Here is a 20,965-nt window from a genome sequence, read left to right as displayed (position 1 = left end):
AGCAATCCAAAGAGGATATAACAATGGTAAATATCTATGCACCCAACATAGGAGCACCTAAATACACAAAGCAAATATTAACAGACATTAAGGGAGAAATTGGTGGCAATATAATAATAGTAGGGGACTTTCACACTACATTTCCATTAGTGGATAGATCATCCTGACAGAAAAATCAAGGAAACAGTGACACATTCAACCATATGGACCTAACAGATATATACAAAACATTTCATCCAAAAACAGAAGCATTCACATTCTGCACAAGTGCACATGGAATATTCTTCAGGATAGATCACATATTAAGCCATAAAACAAGTCTCAATAACTCTACAAAAACTGAAATCGCATCAAGCATCTTTTCTGACCACAATGCTGTGAAACCAGAAATCAATTACAAGGAAAAAAACACAAACACATGAAAACTAAACAACATGCTACTAAACAACCAATGTGTCAACAATAAATTGAAGCAGAAATATATCGAGACAAATGAAAATGCAAATACAATGGCTTATGCCATTTAGCAGTTCTAAGAGGGATTCAGCAACAGCAGTTCTAAGGGAATTTTATAGCCCTACAGGCCTATCTCAAGAAATAAGAAAAATCCAAAGCAAACAACCTAACCTTATACCAAAGGTACTAGGAATAGAAAAACAAAGCCCAAGCTAGTAAAAGAAAATGAAATAATAAAGATTAAGGCAGAAAGAACTGAAATAAAGACTACTACTTCTACTATTAGAAAAGAACAATGAAATCAATAGCTGGTTCTCAGATAAACAAAACGGATAAATCTTTGGCCAGACTTCTCAAGAAAAAAAGAGAGGACTCAAATAACTAAAATCAGAAATGAAGAGAAATAACAACTGACACCACAGAAATACAAAGAATTATAAGAGACCATTACAAAAAAATTTCATGCAAACAAATTGGGCTACCTAAAAGAAATAAATTCCTAAAACCAAACATACTTCTAAAACTGAATCAAGAGGAAATAGAAAATTTGTAAAAACCAATTACTAGTAATGAAACTGAGTCAGTAATCACAAAAATCTCAATAAACAAAATTCCAGGACCAGTTTTCTTCACAGATAAATTCTATCAAACATTTAAAAAGTTAATACCTGTTCTTCTCAAAGTGTTCCAAAAAACAGAATATGAAGAGAAACTTCTGAATTCATTCTAGGAGGCCAGCATTACCTTGATACCAAATCAGAAAAATATATGAAAGAAAAGAGAAAGAAAGAAAGAAAGAAAGAAAGAAAGAAAGAAAGAAAGAAAGAAAGAAAGAAAGAAAGAAAGAAAGAAAGAAAGAAAGAAAGAAAGAAAGAAAGAAAGGGAAAGGAAAGGAAAGGAAAGGAAAGGAAAGGAAAGGAAAGGAGGGAGGGAGTGAAGGGAAGGGAAGAAAGGGAAGGAAAAGAAAAGAAAAAAAAAGGAAAGGGAAAAGGAAAGGGAAAGGGAAGGGAAGGAAAGGGAAGGGAAGGGAAGGGAAGGGAAGGGAAGGGAAGGGAAGGGAAGGGAAGAAAACTACAGGCCAATATCTCCGATGAACATAGATGCAAAACTCCTCAACAAAATATTAGCAAGCCAAATTCAACAATACAGTAAAAGGATCATTCACAATAATCAAGTGGGATTTATTCCAGGAATGCAAGCATAATTTGACATGGGCAAATGAATCATTGTGATACACAATGTTAACAAGAGGAATGATGAAAACCATATAATCTTCTCAATAGATGCAGAAAAAGATTTGACAAAATACAACATCTGTTCATGATAAAAACTCTCAACGAAGTGAATTTAGAGAAAACGTGTCTTAATATAATAAAGTTTATGAAAAACCCACAAGTAACATGGTGAAAAATGGAGAGTTTTTCCTCTAACATTATGAATAAGACAATGATGTCCATTCTTACCACCTTTAGACAACATAGTACTGGAAGTCATGGCCACAGCAATCAGACAAGAAAAAGAAATAAAAGGCATCCAAATTGGTAAAGAAGAAGTAAAACTATCACTATATGTAGACAACATGATACTATATATAGAAAACCCCAAAGACTTCATCAAAAAAACTATTAGAACTAATGAATGAGTTTAGTAAAGCTTCAGGATACAAAATTAACAAACAGAAATCTGTAGCAGCAGAAAATAGTAGCAGAAAGAAATTAGGGAACAATCCATTTACAACTGCACCAAAAACAATAAAATATCTATGAAAAAATTTCAACAATGAAGTGAAAGACCTCTAGTCTGAAAACTATGACAGTCATGAAAGAAATTGAAAACAACACAAACAAATGGGAAGATACACCACGCTCATGGATTAGAACTAATATCATTAAAATGTCCATATCACCCAAAGCAACCTATGCTTTAGTGCAATTCCTATGAAAAAATTTAGTGCAATTTCTATGAAAAAACTATAACAATCATAAAATTTGTGTGGAAACATAAAAGACTAGAATAACCAAAGTAATCTTGAGAAAGAAGAAAAAGTTGGAGGTATCACATCCCAGATTTCAAGATATACTACAAAATTATAGTAATCAAAACAATATGATACTGCCACAAAAATAGACACATAGATCAACAGAACAGTATAGAGAGCCCATAAATAAACCAACATCTATATGGTCAATTAATCTCTGACAATGAAGGCAAGAATATACAATGGGGCAGAAAGTCTCTTCAATAAATAGTGTTGGGAAAAATCGAACAGCTACATGCAGAAAGATGCAAATGGACTACTTTCTTATAACATACAAAAAAAAATAAACTCAAATAGATCAAAGACCTAAATGTGAGACCTGAAACCATAAAACTCTTAAAAGGAAACATAGGCAGTAATCTCTTAGATATCACCTTAGCAAAATATTTACAGATATGTCTCCTCAGGCAAGGAAAACAAAAGCAAAAATAAACTATTAGCCTGCATCAGAACAAAAGGTTTTTGCACAGCAAATGTAAACATCACCAAAAGGAAAATTCAATCTATTGAATGGAAGAAAATATTTGCATATGATATATCCGATAAGAAGTTAACATCCAAAATATTTTAAAAACTTATAAACTCAATAATAACAGCAACCAAAAAAATAAATAAACACATTCAATTAACAAGTAGTCAGAGGACCTGAATAGACATTTTTTCAAAGAAGACATGCAGATAACCTGATAGACACATGAAAAGATACTCAACATCGTTTATCATCAGGGAAATAGAAATCAAACCCACAATGAGATATTACCTCACACCTGTCAAAATGGCTAAAATAAACACACACACACACACACAAGAAATAACAGTCTTGGTGAGGATATGAAGAAAAAGGAATCCTTGTGCACTGTTGGTGGGCATGTAAATTGGTGCAGCCACTGTGGACAACAGTATGGAGACTCTTCAAAAAATTAAAAATAGAGCTACCTTAGATCCAGTAATTCTACTACTGGATATTTACCCAAAGAAAATGAAAATACTAATTTGAAAAGATATATGCACCCCTATGTGTAAAGCAGCATTAGTTATAATAGCCAAGACATGGAAACAGCCTAAGTGGATGAATAGATAAAGAAGTTGTTGTATATATATACTATGGAATATTATTCAGCCATTAAAAAACATAGAAATTTCTACCATTTGTGACAACACAGATAAACCTTAAAGGTATTATGTTAAGTGAAATGAGTCAGGCAGAGAAAGACAAATACTGTAGGATCTCACTTATATGTGGATTCTAAAAACAAGCAAAACTCACTGAAAAAGAGATCAGACTTGTGGTTACTAGAGGCAAGGTGTGGGGAGAAGGGAAACCGGAGGGAAATGGTCAAAAGGTACAAACTTCCAGTTCTAAGATAAACAAGTCCTTGGGGCATAATGTACAACATGATGACTATAGCTAACACTGCTATAGATCTATAGAAAAGTTAACAGAGTAGATCTTAAGAGTACTTATCATGAAGAAAAAAATTTTTTCTTTCTTTTAATTTTATCTATATGAGATGATAGATGTTAACTAAACTTATTGTGGTAATCACTTTACAATATATGTAAATCAAACCACCATGCTGTATTCCTTAAACTTATACAGTGATGTATGTCAGTTATTTCTCAATAAAACTGAAAAATAATACTCTGGCCAATGTACCTTTTTTCAATGGGAAAAGCAATATTAAGGTAGTGGCTAAGAATGTTTGTAATCACACTGCCTGATCTCAAATTGCAGCTCCTCCACTTGACAGCAATGGCCTTTGACAATTTACATAGCTGTACTAACTACCAGTGTCTTTATGGTAAAGTCAGAATTACAATAATACGTACCTGGTCTTGAGAAGGAAAAAGATGGTGGAGGAGTAGGGGAACCCTTCTTCACTTGGTCCCCTGAATTGAGCTCATATCTACCAGACCATCTTGAACACCCACGAAATCAGCCTGAGACACAGGAAGATACATCTGGATCTCTACAAATGAACATCTCCAGTGCTGAGTATTGAGGTATGAAGCAGGGAGTTGTGAATCTGCACACAGATATTGGAAGATAAATGGAAGGGGAAGGGAGCCACTGTGCTGGGGCATCAGGAAGCATTAGCCACCTGCACTGGAGAGCGGGCTGGACTCCTGGACTGGCACCCACGAGAAAGCAGACTGAGACCGTGAGTCCAGGAATGCACGTGCAATCAGACTGAAAACAGGAGATCAGGAGTGCACACTCAAACTAGACTGAAACTGAGAGCTCAGCTCGGGAGTGCACATGGGATCAGACTGAAAAACCAGAGCTCCAGAGAGCTCACTGGATCCGGACTAATACCGGGAGCTCAGGAGCGTGCGCGAACAAAACTGAAACAGGGAGCTCGGGAGTGCACATGGGAGCCGGGGGTGGCTGGCGGTGTTAGAAGCACAAAGGACAGAGATGTGCCAGCCCTGGAAGTGAGGACCGGGAGAGTGGCTGTGGGGTGCACATCCCGGGATGCTGCGGGGGTTTTTAGCAGCACTGACAGAAACAGAGTTAGAGTGGCCGGGAGAGCTCAGGGGAGAGCAGACTGAGATCTCTCTGTTTTGAGACAGAGGCTAGGATACGGCCACTGCTGCTCTGACTCTCAGAAGAGGCACAGAAAACTGCCAGGGAAAGCTGCCAGAGAACAAAAGCTCAGAAATACCAGTTCACATTGTGCCCATCTCCATCCCCCTAGCAGGGGACGGGGCAACTCTACCCAAACAGGGTTGCCTGAGTATCAGCATGGCAGGCCCCTCCCCCAGAAGGCAGGCTGAAAAATCAAGAAGCCCACATCCCTAAGGTCCCTATAAAACAAGTGCACACTGCCTGGCTCTTGGTCAATAATCTGGGCATCCCCGCAACCTCTCCTCATCAGAGTGATGAGGAGGAGAAACCCTCAGCAAAGAAAGGAGACAGAGACTGTGGCCTCTGCCACAGAACTGATAGATATGGATATAACCAAATTGTCAATTGTCAGAAATGGAGTTCAGAGTAACAATGGTCAAGATGATGCGTAGGCTTGAAAAAAATATTAATGAAAATATTAACGAGAATATAGAATCTCTAAGGGTGGAAATGAGAGCAAATCTGGCAGAAATTAAAAATGCTACGAATCAAATGCAGTCTAAACTAGACGCTCTGATCCCCAGGGTAAATGAGGCAGAAGAACGAATTAGTGAATTGGAAGATGGGATAGTAGAAGAAAAAGTTAAAATGGAAACTTGGCTCAAAAAAATCCAATCTCAGGAATGTAGATTATGGGAGATTACTGACTCAATGAAAGTTCCAATGTCAGAATCATCGACATCCTTGAGGGGGTGGAGAAAGAGAGAGGTCTAGAAGAGATATTTGAATAAATTGTAGCTGAGAACTTCCCTAATCTGGCAAAGGATACAAGCATTCATGTCCAAGAGGCAGAGAGGACCCCGCCCAAGATCAATGAGAACAAGCCTACACCATGTCATGTCATAGTGCAATTTGCAAATATTAGATCCAAGGATACAGTATCGAAAGTAGCCAGGGAGAAGAAAATCCTTACATACAGAGGGAAAAATATCAGAATAACGTCAGACCCATCTACAGAGACCTGGCAGGCCAGGAAGGGTTGGCAGAGTATTTTCAAAGCTCTATCTGAGAAGAACATGCAGCCAAGGATCCTTTATCCAGCAAGGCTGTCATTCAGAATTGATAGAGAGATAAGGACCTTCCAAGATCAGAAACTGAAGGAATTTGTAACCACAAAACCAGCCCGACATGAGATATTAAGGGGGGTTCTATAAAAGTAAAAAGGCCCCAAGAGTGATACAGAACAGAAATTTACAATCTAGAGAAACAAAGACTTCACAGAAAACATGACATCATTAAAATCATATCTCTCAATAATCACTCTCAATGTGAATGGCCTAAATGCTCCCATAATATGCCACAGGGTTGCAGATTGGATAAAAAGACATGACCCATCCATTTGCTGTCTATAAGAGACTCATTTTGAAACTAAAGATACATCCAGACTGAAAGTGAAGGGATGGAAAACCATTTTTCATGCCATTGGACCTCAAAAGAAAGCTGGGTTAGCAATTCTCATATCAGACAGATTCAATTTTAAACTAAAGACTGTAGTTAGAGATACAGAAGGACACTATATTATTCTTAAAGGATGTATCCAATGAGTGGATATGATAATTATAAATATCTATGCCCCCAACAGGGGAGCAGCTAGATACACAAGGCAACTCTTAACCAGAATAAAGAGACATATAGATAATAACACATTAATAGTAGTGGACCTCAGCACTCCACTCTCAGCAGTAGACAGATCACCTAAGCAGAAATCAACAAAGAAACAAGGGCTTTGAATGATATACTGGACCAGATGTACCTCATAGATATATATAGAACACTATACCCCAGAACAACAGAATACTCATTCTTTTCAAATGCACATGGAACTTTTTCCAGAATAGACCATATACTGGGTCACAAAACAGGTCTCAACCGATACCAAAAGACTGAAATTATTCCCTACATATTCTCAGACCACAATGCTTTGAAACTGGAACTCAATCACAAGGAAAAATTTGGAAGAAACTCAAACACTTGGAAACTACAAACCATCCTGCTCAAGAATGATTGGGTAAACCAGAAAATTAAAAATCAGATTAAACAATTTTTAGAGACCAATGAGAATGAAAACACATTGTCCAAAACCTAGGGGACAATGCAAAGGCAGTCCTAAGGGGAAAATACATAGCCATCCAAGCCTCACTCAAAAGAATGAAAACTGGGGCGCCTGGGTGGCTCAGTCATTAAGCGTCTGCCTTCGGCTCAGGTCATGATCCCAGCGTTCTGGGATCAAGCCCCACATCAGGCTCCTCCACTGGAAGCCTGCTTCTTCCTCTCCCACTCCCCCTGCTTGTGTTCCATCTCTCACTGGCTGTCTCTATCTCTGTCAAATGAATAAATAAAATAAAAAAAAAGAATAGAAAACTCTAAAAGGCAGTTTTTATATTCTTACCTCAAGAAGCTGGAGCTGGAAAGACGAACAGGCCTAACCCATGAACGAGAAGGCAGGTGATCAAGATTAGAGCAGAGATCAATGAATTAGAAACCAGAAGCACAGTAGAGAAGATCAACAGAACTAGAAGCTGTTTCTTTGAAAAAATAAATAAGATCAATAAGCCACTGGCCAGACTTATTCAAAAGAACAGAGAAAAGACCCAAATTAATAAAATTATGAATGAAACGGGAGAGATCACAACCAACACCAATGAAGTAGGAAGGATCATCAGAAACTTTTATCAACTGCTTTATGCCAATAAAATAAACAACCTGGAAGAGAGGGAGGCCTTCCTGGAAACCTATAAACTACCAAGACTGAAACAGGAAGAAATTGATTATTTAAACAGAACGATCCATTATGAAGAGATTGAAGCAGTGATCAAAAACCTCCCCAAAAACAAGAGTCCAGGGCCTGGCGGATTCCCCAGGGAATTCTACCAAACATTCAAAGAAGAAATAACACCTATTCTCCTGAAGTTGTTTAAAAAAACAGAAACAGAAGGAAAACTACCAAACTCATTCTATGAGGCCAGTATTACCTTGATCCCCAAACCAGGCAAAGACCCCATCAAAAAGGAGAATTACAGACCAATTTCCCTGATGAATATGGATGCCAAAATCCTCAACAAGATCCTAGCTAATTGGATCCAACAGTACATTAAAAGGATTATCCATCAAGACCAAGTGGGATTCATCTCTGGGATGCAAGCGTGGTTCAACATTTGCAAATTGATCAGTGTGATAGATCATATCAACAAGAAAAGTGTCAAGAACAATATGATTTTCTAAATTGATGTAGAAAAAGCATTTGACAAAATACAGCATCCTTTACTCATTAAAACACTTCAGAGTGTAGGGATAGAGGGTACATTCCTCAATTTCATAAAAACCATTTATGAAAAGCCTACAGCAAATATCATTCTCAATGGGGAAAAGCTGGAAGCCTTTCCCTTAAAATCAGGAACACGACAAGGATGCCCACTCTCGCCATTACTATTCAACATAGTACTAGAAGTCCTTGCAACAGCAATCAGACAACAAAAAGGGATAAAAGTATCCAAATTGGCAAAGAAGAAGTCAAACTGTCTCTCTTTGCAGATGACATGATACTCTATATGGAAAACCCAATAGACTCCACCCCCAAACTACTAGAACTTATAGAGCGATTCAGTAATGTGGCGGGATACAAAATCAATGCTCAGAAATCGGTTGCATTTCTATACACGAACAATAAGACTAAAGAAAAAGAAATTAGGAAATCCATTCCATTTACAATAGCACCAAAAATCATATGTTATCTCGGAATTAACTTAACCAGAGACATAAAGGACCTATATTCTAGAAACTACAAATCACTCTTGAAAGACATTGAAGAAGACACAAAAAGATGGAAAAATATTCCATGCTCATGGATTGGAAGAATTAACATAGTTAAAATGTCTATGCTTTCAACACTTTCAATGCCATCCCGATCAAAATACCAAAGACATTTTTCAAAGAACTGGAACAAACAGCCTTTAAATTTGTGTGGAACCAGAAAAGACCCCAAATTGCCAAGGAATTGTTGAAAAGGAAGAACAAAGCTGGGGGCATCACAATGCCGGATTTCAAGCTATACCACAAAGCTGTGATCACCAAGGCAGCATGGTACTGGCACAAAAACAGACACATAGACCAATGGAACAGAAGAGAGAACCCAGAAATGGACCCTCGGCTCTTTGGGCAACTAATCTTTGACAAAGCAGGAAAAAACATCCAGTGGAAAAAAGACAGTCTCTTCAATAAATGGTGCTAGGAAAATTGGACAGCTATGTGCAAAAGACTGAAACTTGACCACTCTCTCACATCATACACAAAGATAAACTCCAAATGGATGAAAGACCTTGATGTGAGACAGGAATCCATCAAAATTTTAGAGGGGAACATAGGCAGCAACCTCTACGACATCGGCCAAAGCAACCTTTTTCATGACACATCTCCAAAGGCAAGAGAAACAAAAGAAAAAATGAACTTGTGGGACTTCATCAAGATAAAAAGCTTCTGCACTGCCAAGGAAACAGTCAAAAAAACTAAGATGCAGCCCACAGAATGGGAGAATATATTTGCAAATTGCACTACAGATAAAAGACTGGTATCCAAGATCTACAAAGAACTTCTCAAACTCAATACACGAGAAACAAATAATCAAATCGAAAAATGGGCAAAAGATATGAACAGACACTTTTCCAATGAAGACATACAAATGGCTAATAGACACATGAAAAAATGTTCAACATCATTAGCCATCAGGGAAATTCAAATCAAAACCCCATTGAGATACCACCTTACGCCAGTTAGAATGGCAAAAATTGACAAGGCAAGAAACAACAAATGTTGGAGAGGATGTGGAGAAAGGGGATCCCTTTTACACTGTTGGTGGGAATGCAAGTTGGTACAGCCACTTTGGATAACAGTGTGGAGGTCCCTTAAAAAGTCAAAAATTGAGCTACCCTGTGATCCAGCAATTGCACTACTGGGTATTCCTCAAAGATACAGATGTAGTGAAGAGAAGAGCCATATGCACCCCAATGTTCATAGCAGCATTGTCCACAATAGCTAAATTGTGGAAGGAGATGAGATGCCCTTCAACAGATGACTGGATTAAGAAGATGTGGTCCATATATACAATGGAATATTACTCAGCCGTCTGAAAGAATGATTACACAACATTTGCAGCAACATGGACAGGCCTGGAGGAGATTATGTTAAGCGAAATAAGTCAAGCAGAGAAAGACAATTATCATATGGTTTCACTCATTTATGGAACATAAGAAATAGGAAGATTGGTAGGAGAAAGAAGGGAGGAATGGGGGGGGGGTAAACAGAAGGGGGAATGAACCATGAGAGAGTGTGGACTCTGGGAACAAACTGACGGCTTCAGAGGGGAGGGGGTGGGGTTTTGGGATAGGCTGGTGATGGGTATTAAGGAGGGCACATATTGCATGATTCACTGGGTGTTATACGCAAATAATGAATCATGGAACATTTCATCAAAAACTGGGGATGTACTGTGTGGTGACTAATATAACAAAATAAAAATTATTTAAAAAAATTAAAAATAAAATTAAAAATAAAAAAAAGTACACTTATTGATGAGCACTGAGAATTGTATAGAATTGTCGAATCATTATATTGTACACCTAAATTAATAAAATGCTGTATGCAAAGAAAAATAATACGTACCTTATGGATTTTTGTTAAGATTTAATAAAAAGGCTATATAAAACATTTATTCCCAATACCTGGTATATTGTATTCTATATTTTTAGTATATTTTATTTTAAACTCATTTTATATTTTTATTTTAAGCCACTTCTATTTTTTTAAATACTACGTATTACCACCTAACATTTATTGAATGTAACTAGACACTTCATGCACTAGACACTTCAAATTCTTTAGCTATCTTAACCACTTCACTATACTGTGTCTCTATTAATTATAGCTTAATTAGTCATAAAAACAATTTTGTTACCTGTTACATTTGGCTCAATTTATCCCTGCCACAAAAGGATCTGAAAAGTAAAATCGCATAAACTATGTGATTCTCAACATCTGATAGATGGAAGTCATAAAATTTGCCATCTCATAGGTTTGTGGTAAAAAAAAAAAAAAACCAAAGGACATTATATATTTAAAACTGCTTTGGGAATATTAGTATTTTCTGGTTTCATATAGATGACAAAGCAAAAATATGAATGCAAAAGTAGTCTTTCTATACAAGTAAAAACAACCTAAGTAAACAAACTTAGAAAAATAAAGTGATAAGCAATTGGTTGAGTTTAGTCAAATAAAATAAAAGGCTCAGATAGGATGTTCCTTGGTTTTGGAGAGACCACCAACACTCAAAGGATGACCACAGGAAATCACTTTATATTTGATCCACTTTCTGTGAACCCGAGGCCAAAACATCAGTGTTGGTGGATTGCAAATTCCATGTTTGGTGAGGGTATGGAAATTCCTCACTCTTGGTTGTATATGTCAGGGCTAAGAGATGTAATATCTTGAGGCCAAATGGCCTTGGCAATAATTATAACTCTACAGCATTCATATTCACTAGTTTTTAAAAGATAGCACAAATTCTTTAGCATTCTATCCTTTCCTAATTTTAATAACTTGATGACTTTGGCAGGTACATTAGGACTGATTAATAGCAGTGCATAAGATCTCATTCCAGCAAGCAGCCAGACAGTAAAAATAATAATCAAATTTAATAAAGGCTGCATTGGATATACTTCACTAATGATTTTATTGATTAAACTCTTACAAGAACAATAGCTTACCATGTGCCAGGTACCACTCCTAAGTGCTTCATATATACCTTCTATTAACTTTGACAGTCCTAATCCTGTGAAGTAGTTACCATTATTGTCTTTCACCTCATGGGTCAGAAAACCAAGGCACAAAGAGGTTAAACAATTTTTCTAAAACTCACTCCAGTAAGGAATGGAACTGGGATCCGAAGCGAGGCATCCTCTCCACCACTACTTTCTACTGTCTCATAGGTAGTAGAGTGTAAGATGCAAAATGGAAACCAAAACAAATGTGAAAATTGAACTTTGAAGTTGCTTCATCAGTCTTCCCTAATTTTGTATCTGATTGCAATATCCTTTTCTCTTTATTCACGTGACTAACTCATTCTCATGCTTTTACATGCTGCTTCCTTGCAGGTGGAAATGATCATTCCTTCCTCTGTGCTTCCATATACCTTGTACATTCCTCTAATTGCAGCACTTAACACAACAGATCATCATTTTGCTTTACCTCTTTCTCTCCCTACTGAGTATAAGCTTCTTTATTATAGAAACTTTGACTTTGGGTTCCCAGTGCCTGATGTTGAAGAAGGGGGAAAGGGAGGAGAAAGGAAGGGAAGAAGGAAGGGAGGGTGGCAGGAGGAAAGGAATAGGGGGAGGGAGAATGAGGGGTAAGGAAGGAGAGAAGATGTGAAGGAGAGATGGACTTGGTTTTTTTCTCCATATTAAACAGAGCTGCTCTTTAAAATGCATAGTATTCAGGACTCCTCTCCATTTAAATGAGTTAGATGTGAAAAGGCTGACTCAATGCTATAAATTTGTCACTAATGCATGAATATATTTTTTAAAGTAAAAAAAAAAGATCTGGAAGAAAGAAGAGAATAAAATAAGGGCAGAAGCAAAGCATTCTTGAGGATACTTTGAAACTGTTTAGATCCAGAAAAGAAAGCCAGCTCCCTCTCTCCCCGTCTTGTCCAAGGAGATACTTAACTGATTAAAACAGGAGCAGGTTCACTTCCAAAGACTGCATCACTCTCTGTTTATTAACTTTTATCCTACGTACAGATTGAGGTATGCAAACATTTCACTTGTTCAAATACCTCATGTCTTAGAGACAGGCTTCAGTTGCAATTAATTTCACCCTTTTGCTGACGACAGCTGTGACACTTCTGCCCTTCACCTGTCTTGCTCTTTTCTTCCCGTTTTCAACTTTCACTAACTTGATCAACAAAATCATGCGCTCTAGCTTTAAAGTTCTATTTTTCTCTGAACTCAGAATCATCATTTGTTCTCCAAAAGAAAATTCTGGCGACCTCTACTTCTAAGGATTTTAACCAATGGTGTCAGGAAATTCTTTAATTTCTTCTTCAGTTGACCCAACCAGAATGGTATTTGTGCATCTTCTTAACTTGTTTCTAGTTTGCCTTGTAGCTGTATATTTAAGCAACATTTTCTACTTTTTTCCAACTGGGCCAAAGGTTTGTTTAACTTTCCTATAAATGTCATCGCTGTTCCTGAGATGGATTGGTTTGGAGGCACCCAAAGCCATTACTGGGCTGACCCAAGAGACCACAGTTCCTGGCAATGGAACCTGTGTCGTGAAGCTGGCACTGCAGAGCCTCTCTGTATTTGTAAATAATGAAATGATGAGAGCTATTTAGGACTGCACTATATTTAATCCATTTATCTAATAGTCTTTTTTAAAGCCAATGCCTTGCTTTATTTCCCTGGAACAGAAAAACCATTTGTACCAACCCAGAATAATTTATTAAAGGCTTAAGGGAAGAAAGAGGGTGGGTATGTTTTCCTTTGTGATGTCCCTTGTTTCTATTTTTCTGGTCTGTTTTTATTACATTTTGTCTTTTTCCTGGCTTCATAAATATGACTTTGAAATAAAGTCCAGTATTTCCCTCTTTGGGGGGAATACCTCCTATTAAAATGATGGGTTTAAAGATGGCTTTAGATCCAGAGGCTAGATGTGTCACTAAGTCTCTTGGTGAACTCAGTCAAGTAACAACCTCTCTAAGCATTAGTTTTCTAATCTGTAGAATAAAAACAATAATGTCTTTTTTCCAGGCTGTGTGACAACTAAATAGTGAATATGTACAAAACTCCTTTGTGTCGGGCACATATGCAATGCTCTGTAAATGAAAGCTGCTCATAAAAAGCATGTGGTTCTCAGGGGATTGTTGAAACTGTCTCTCTTTTCTCTCTGATTACTGCTTTTAACATCTCTGTGAGTCATTAGGGAAGGAGGAGAAACAAGGTGGGACATCAAGTATCAGAGTAGTTTGCTTATTTGCCAGGTACCCAATCTGCAATAATTTATCCCTTCTGGACTGTCCAGCCAGTGAACTGAGCTACACAGGGAGAGCCTAGGAGGGAGGGGCAGGAAGGCTGTGAACTGAGGAGAAGATTAGGCTTTGGCTTCTGTCAATTTTGGATTGTCACAGAACACTCATGCAATCTATGTTAGAGCAACATGCTGGCCTCCAAACACTTTTTTGGGGGGTGGGGGGGGGGGTTCAAATTAATTTTGTGCCTTAAGATGAAACTGTCTTAAATGCATAACAATCTTAGTCTTCCAAATTCATATTCAATATATTTGGGGCTCTACAATTTGCGTGAAAATAGTAAAAAATTCCACCCTCTCCAATATCTGCTGCATATGTTTCTCACAACATCAGAAAGTTTCTCCCACTCAGATGTACTAAAAACAACACAGAGGGTTGTACTGGATTCCCACCTGGTCTTGCATGCACTGGGCAAACGTGTTAGGTGCCTAACACCAGATGCCTATATAAGGATCAAGTCAATGTCTCCACATTACTGCATTCTACTTAGATTTGTGCTTATTTATATTTAATCCTCCACTAGATAGAAAGTGCCTTGAAAGCTATATCCATTTCTAATTCATTTCACCAGCCGTCATAGTCTCTACAATATCATGCCTACAGCAGTGCAATGAGTGTTTGTGAATGAGTTTTAATGACTCAGAGCTCAGAAGTGACATGTCAGCCTGACCAGACTCACCTGCCCTTGAAACCATGTCAAGAATGATTTCTGCTTTACTTAAGGGAAATTGCAGAACTATGAGGTTGGACTTGTTTCCCCTACCTAATTCCCTTATGCTTAGAGAAAAAAAATCCGGTTTAACCTCTTCAATAAACATTCTAGCACCTAGTGTAGTAGATTTTTATTAATCATGAGCTTTGGGGTCAGACAGGCCAGATTACAAAGGGGGCTCTGTATGAAATTGAACTAGTGATACTATCATCTCACTTTTAATCTTGAAAATGAGAAGAACAGTAATGCCTTCAGCACAAACTGATAGTAAATATTAAATATGTAAAACACATGTGCATTAGAGACAATAAATATGAGTTAGCTTTCTCTTAACTTTTTTAGGGCTTGGTCTAATAGGGATGGGAAGATCTGTTCAAATACTTTAGCAACCAAAAAAATACAAAATACAACATTTTGGACTTTACAACATCTTTTATGTCCATTATATAATACCAAATTTTGACAAGGAGAGTTTAGACAGGAACCTTCTACACTGTGAGGGAGAGAATAAACTGGAGCAGACATTTGGGAAAGCATTCTGTCAATCCTTGTGAAACTGAATGTGCACATATATATATGCATGACAACCAGACATCCCAACCTTGCATATACATCCCAGAGAAATTCTCATATAAGTCCATAAAGAAATCAAAAAGAGAAGAATTATTGCAGTGTCATTTATTATAATGGGGAGTTGAAAGTCCCCAGTGCCCATCACTAAATAAAATGGGGTGGATATATTCTGTGGAATTCTATGCAACTATTAAAAGGTACAAATAACAAATGTACATAGAACAAACACCATTTATTTTAAGAAAAAGAAGCCTATAGATATCTCTATAAATTGAATACACATGAAAAATAACACTAAATATTTTATAAGGGAACACATAAATTTAAGGCCATGTACTGAAGAACTTGGAGCATATGGAGAGGAAATGGGAGCAGGGATTTAATGGTAAAAGGGAGAAAAATCTAAAAGTTCCATTATACAGAGCAGTGATAAGGACAGTATGCCATAAACTGAGGGGAATGATTAATTCAAATCTCTGCATTTGAAGTTCAGAAAACAAAAAATGGAAAGAAATGGAATTTTAAAAGTGTGTGCATCTGTGTGTGCATGGGCATGTGTGTGTACATGTGTACATGTGTATGTGTGCATGTGTGCACTTATGCATGCTTTGATAGGTGAAATAATTTTTTCTAAAGTTATGCAACAATTTAAATTATGGTTACCTTTGGAGGGAGATTGGGGGTTGACCAGGACAAGGAGAAGGGAGACTTTCATTTTATACTTTCTGCGTCGTTTGAATTTTTACCTTATGTCTGTATGACATCCATTTGAATAATTGGTTTTTTGACAAATTATCTTCTTAATTCCTCTCTTCCAATTTCATCTCCAATTATATATTTTCTACATTGGTATTGGAAACTTTCTAAAATGTTTGTGTCATCCTGTGACGTTTCTACTTAAAGCCTTTCAGTGGTTCCTATTTCCTAAGAAACAACTTCCAACCACCTAATACAGAATGGAAAACCTTTTGCAATGTGACTGATACTCTCTACTCTTAAGCCATTTTAAGCCAGTAAGCCCTTTACTTCTGGAAAAATTGGCTACTCAACTGTTTCCACACTGCCAGTTACCATTACATTCTACCTTTTGGCTCATGCTGTGTTTTCTGTGCAGAATGTTATTCCCTGATTGTACTGTCAGATGAATTCCTATATATCCATCAAGGCCCACATCATATTTTTCCTTTTTTGGACTTATTTCTGGCTCCCTGCCTTCCTAACTAGGCACTATTATCTGCTCCCACATCTATTTCCTGTCACATTTTATACAATCTTTAACTAAAGTCCAGTCAACTCAATGACCTGGTGCTGTTTGCTGTCATGTCTGTCTTCCTGTGAGCTTGTTTTTCTTCTAAATGTTGAAATCTTAATACCTTGCATAATCTCTGGTGCATATACATTATGCACCATGAATGTTTGTTGAACTATATTAGATATTGTCTTCTCAGGCTATGCCTTTAAATGAATTGTTAAATCATCAATCTAAGCCAGGAACGGAAATAAATCAAGGGTTCTGTTCTAAATTTAAATGTCAAAAGATTTTAATGAGCCTTCCAGTTCTGGAAAAGAAAGTATAGACTCGCTTTTCTCTGTTCCTCTCCTCTAAGTACAACTACAAATCCTGGAAATAATCTAAGAGACAATGATAAAAGAACTCTAAAAGGAGAAAGAGGAAGACAGAATGATGAGGGACCTGGGACCTAAGGAAAGACATGATAGTGAGTATACTGGGTTTTCCTTTTATCTGCCATATACATCCCAGACTGCCTAAGAGACTTTTAACCCAGAACCTCCAATAGGCATAGACAAAACAAAGAAAAGTCTGTTCTCTCTAGCTGAAGGATAAGGAAAGGAGCAGATGCACAGACAGAATCTTTTGGTTATCAGCTCTATGCTAGTCAAACACCATGAACTATCTACCACCTGTGAGCCACCAGAGGCTGAGTGGGCAGTCCCGTCTTCTGTTGCCAACTGATGACAGCAGGCAGGCCAGGGTAAGTACCTTCGTCCTATGCTGGTGGTGCCAGTAGAGACCAGGCAGAGAATTTGATAGTCTATTTCCCACCCAGCAGCAGCAAGTGATCCAGAGCAGCACCCCCAAATCTTCCAGCTTATTAGTGGAGGCAGATTGGGGATGTGTGAACCTCTACCCCTGCCCATCAGTATCAGCACCCACCACCTTCCAAACTAGAGAGTGGGGGCAAGAGCTAGAAGAGAGAACTGGAGAAAGGGATTCCTACAGCCTACACAGGAAGGTCTGACGAAGTCAAACATGGAACTGGCCAGAATCAACACACAGAAAGGTTCAGGAATTGAACTAGAGCTTGAAATTCCACTCAGATTTTCACAATGACCTTGTAGTGTAAGTGCCCGATATTAAGATTTTGATTGCTGAGGCATCCGTTGCAGAAGACATCAATCCTGAATGAACATATTGCCAGCAGTGTGTGGCACAGCTACTAGCAAAACAACCAGATAAGGAAAAAGACTGCCCCCTCCCCACCCATAAAATTCCCTCTTTCAGAAAGCCTTGGGTGACCTAGATAACTAACTGAGTGATCCTCCTTCTTCCTTCCTGCACCCTAATTCCTGCTCTTAAGCTTTAAATTAGCCAATAAAAAGTAAACCGACAAAACACTGGAAAACCCACTCTTGGACGCTAATAAAGGCAGAGTTCCAGATTCACCTCCCTCACTCTCCCTCCCTCTTTCTCTCTCTCTCCCTCTCTCTCTGTCTCTCTACCTGAAACCTCACTGTGTGGCCCTCAAGCAGGCCTGGCACCCTCCAGGACCTGTGAATAATAAATCTTGTTCCTTAAAGTTCTCTGATGATTTTTGCCAAATGCATCCTGCAATTATAATAAGAACCACAAGGGCTGGTCCAGCCACAACATTGGCCCCAGGGGGAAATGTCCGTGGGTGCTCGCTAAAGGAATACAAGACCAGGTGAGTGGCCCAGGCATTCCTAGCCAAACAGTATCATTATCAATAGGCTGAGACCGATGGAGCAGACCTCTCAGAAGAATAAACATGAATTAATTAAAACCTCAAGGGCTCTGAAAACTAAGCTGTTATTGGACAGGATGTATGTGCTAAACCTAAACAGGCCAATTTTCTGCTAAAACAAAAGATACAAATAGGAAGAACCAGGAAAGTCACAACTTGAATAAGAAAAGACAGTTTAGAGATGCCAACACAGAGATAACTAAATATTAGAATTAACAGGCAAAGATGTTAAAGGACCCATTATAAAAATACTTCTACAAGAATTACAGATTCTCTTGAAACCAGTGGAAAAAAAAATTATCAAGAAAAATAAAAGTTATAAAAGGGAACCAAATGGAAACTACAGAAGTCAAAATACTATAATAAGTTTCCCTCAAAAAACTTCACTAAATAGATTCAAAGTAGGGTAGAAACAGCAAAGAAAAGAATCACTGAACTTGAGGACCGATCAATAGAATTCACTGAGCTGAGACAATAGAGAGAAGGTAGACTAAATGAAATGAACAGAGCTTCAGAGACCTATAGGAGAGTAACAAGATATTTTATATTTATGTCATCAGAGTCCCAGAATGACAGGGAAAAAATATTCACAGAAATAATAGCCAAAAATTTCCCAGCTTGTGAAAAACCTAAACGTATGAATTCAAGAAATTAAGGAAATTCCAAACACTCAAAGAAATCCATGCCACACATGCACACACCATAATCAAACATTAATAATCAAAGCCAGGGACACTTGGGTGGCTCAGTCAGTTAAGCATTTGCCTTTGGCTTGGACCATGATCTCAGGCTCCTGGGATCAGGTCCCGCATCAGTCTTCTTGCTCAGTGGGAGGCTCGCTTCTTCCTCTGCCTATGTACCTCCCCCTGCTTGTGCTCTCACTCATTCTCTCTCTCTCTCTCTCCCTCTGAAAAATAAGTAAATGAAATCTTAAAAAAAAAAAAAAACTTCTAATAATCAAAGACAAAGAAAAACTCTTGAAAGCAGCTAGAATGAAATGCCATATATAGGAGAACACTGAACCGAATGATGGCGGAGATCTCATCTGAAATTATGCAGCCAAAAAGAAGTGACAAAACAGTTTTCAAATGCTGAGAGAAAAGAACCACTAATTTTGAATTCTATATCCAGCAAAAATATTCTTTAGCAATGAAGAGGAAATAAAGATATTCTCAGATGCAGGAAAGCTAAGAGAATTTGTTATCAGCAAATAAGAATGGCTATAGGAAGTTCTCCAAACAGAAAAGAAGCATAACAGTGGAGACTTGAATATTTGAAAAGGAAGAAAGATCAATGGAATGAGTAAAAGTAGGGGTAAATAAAATAGGCTGTCCTGCTTTTCATGAGCTTTTGGAGCTATCTTTTATGATTGACGAAATATAATACCATCCGATGTAGTGTTCAGTGTATGCAGAGGAAATACTTAAGATATTATACTTTATTTTTTAAGTCCTATTTTTAAATGTCTTTTTAAATTTTAATTCCAGTATAGTTAACACAGAGTATTACATTAGTTTTAGTTGTACAGTACAGTGATTCAACAATTCTACACAATACTCAGTTTTCATCACAATAAGTACACTTCTTAATCCCCATCACCTAATTCACCCATTCCCCACTCCCCTCCCCTCTGCTAACCATCTGTTCTCTATAGTTAAGAGTCTGTTTCTTGGTTTGCCTCTCTTTTCTCCTTTGTTCATTTGTTTTGTTTCTTAAATTCCACATAAGTGAAATCATATGGGATTTGTATTTCTCTGACTGACTTATTTCATTTAGCATTATACTGTTTAGATCCATTCATGTTGTTGCAAATGGAAAGATTTCATTCTTTTTTAAAACTGTATGTTTATATATGGATACGCCTGGATGGCTCAGTTGGTTAAGCATCTGATTCTTTTTTTCCTTTTTTTTGTAATAATTTTTTTATTATATTTTATTATGTTAGTCACCATACTAAGCATCTGACTCTTGATTTCAGCTCATGATCTATCTCAGAGGCAAAAATATGCAATGGGAAAAATCTCTTCAACAAATGGTTTTGGGAAAACTGGACAGAAACATGCAAAAGAATGAAATCAGACCATTTTCTTATACCATATACAAAAATAAACTCAAAATGTAAGACCTGAAACCCTAAAAGTTCTAGAAGAGAGCATAAACAATCAGATATCATTAAAATGGGTAAGAAAGCACGGCCCAACTCTATGCTATCTACAAGAAATTCACTTCAAACCTGAAATAGTAGGTTGGAAGTGAAAGAATGGGAAAACATATAGCAAGCAAGCATTAAAGAAAAGCTGAAGAGGCTACATTAATATCAGATAAAGTAGACTTCAGAGCAAAGAAAATTATAGACAGTGTCGTGACATAATAATAAAGGGGTCAATTCACTTAGCAATCATAAATGTGTATGAACCAAACAACAAAACATCAAAATACCTGAAGCAAAAACTGATAGAACTGAAAGGAAAAA

The 20,965-nt window shown here is 37.4% G+C and overlaps 1 long non-coding RNA gene across 1 annotated transcript in view; it reads right to left on the bottom strand.

Annotated features, from left to right (window-relative positions):
* Positions 1-20,965, bottom strand: part of LOC123777439 (uncharacterized) — a 97,067-nt gene that overhangs the window by 1,671 nt on the left and 74,431 nt on the right. The gene's annotated exons all lie outside the window — the stretch shown is intronic.

Source organism: Ursus americanus, chromosome 13 (genome assembly GCF_024610735.1).
Source record: "Ursus americanus isolate L20-20 chromosome 13, mUrsAme1.1.p, whole genome shotgun sequence".
In the NCBI taxonomy this organism is placed as follows: Eukaryota; Metazoa; Chordata; class Mammalia; order Carnivora; family Ursidae; genus Ursus; species Ursus americanus.
Note: the sequence above shows the minus strand (reverse complement) of the source record. Positions and strands in the feature narration are given on the sequence as shown.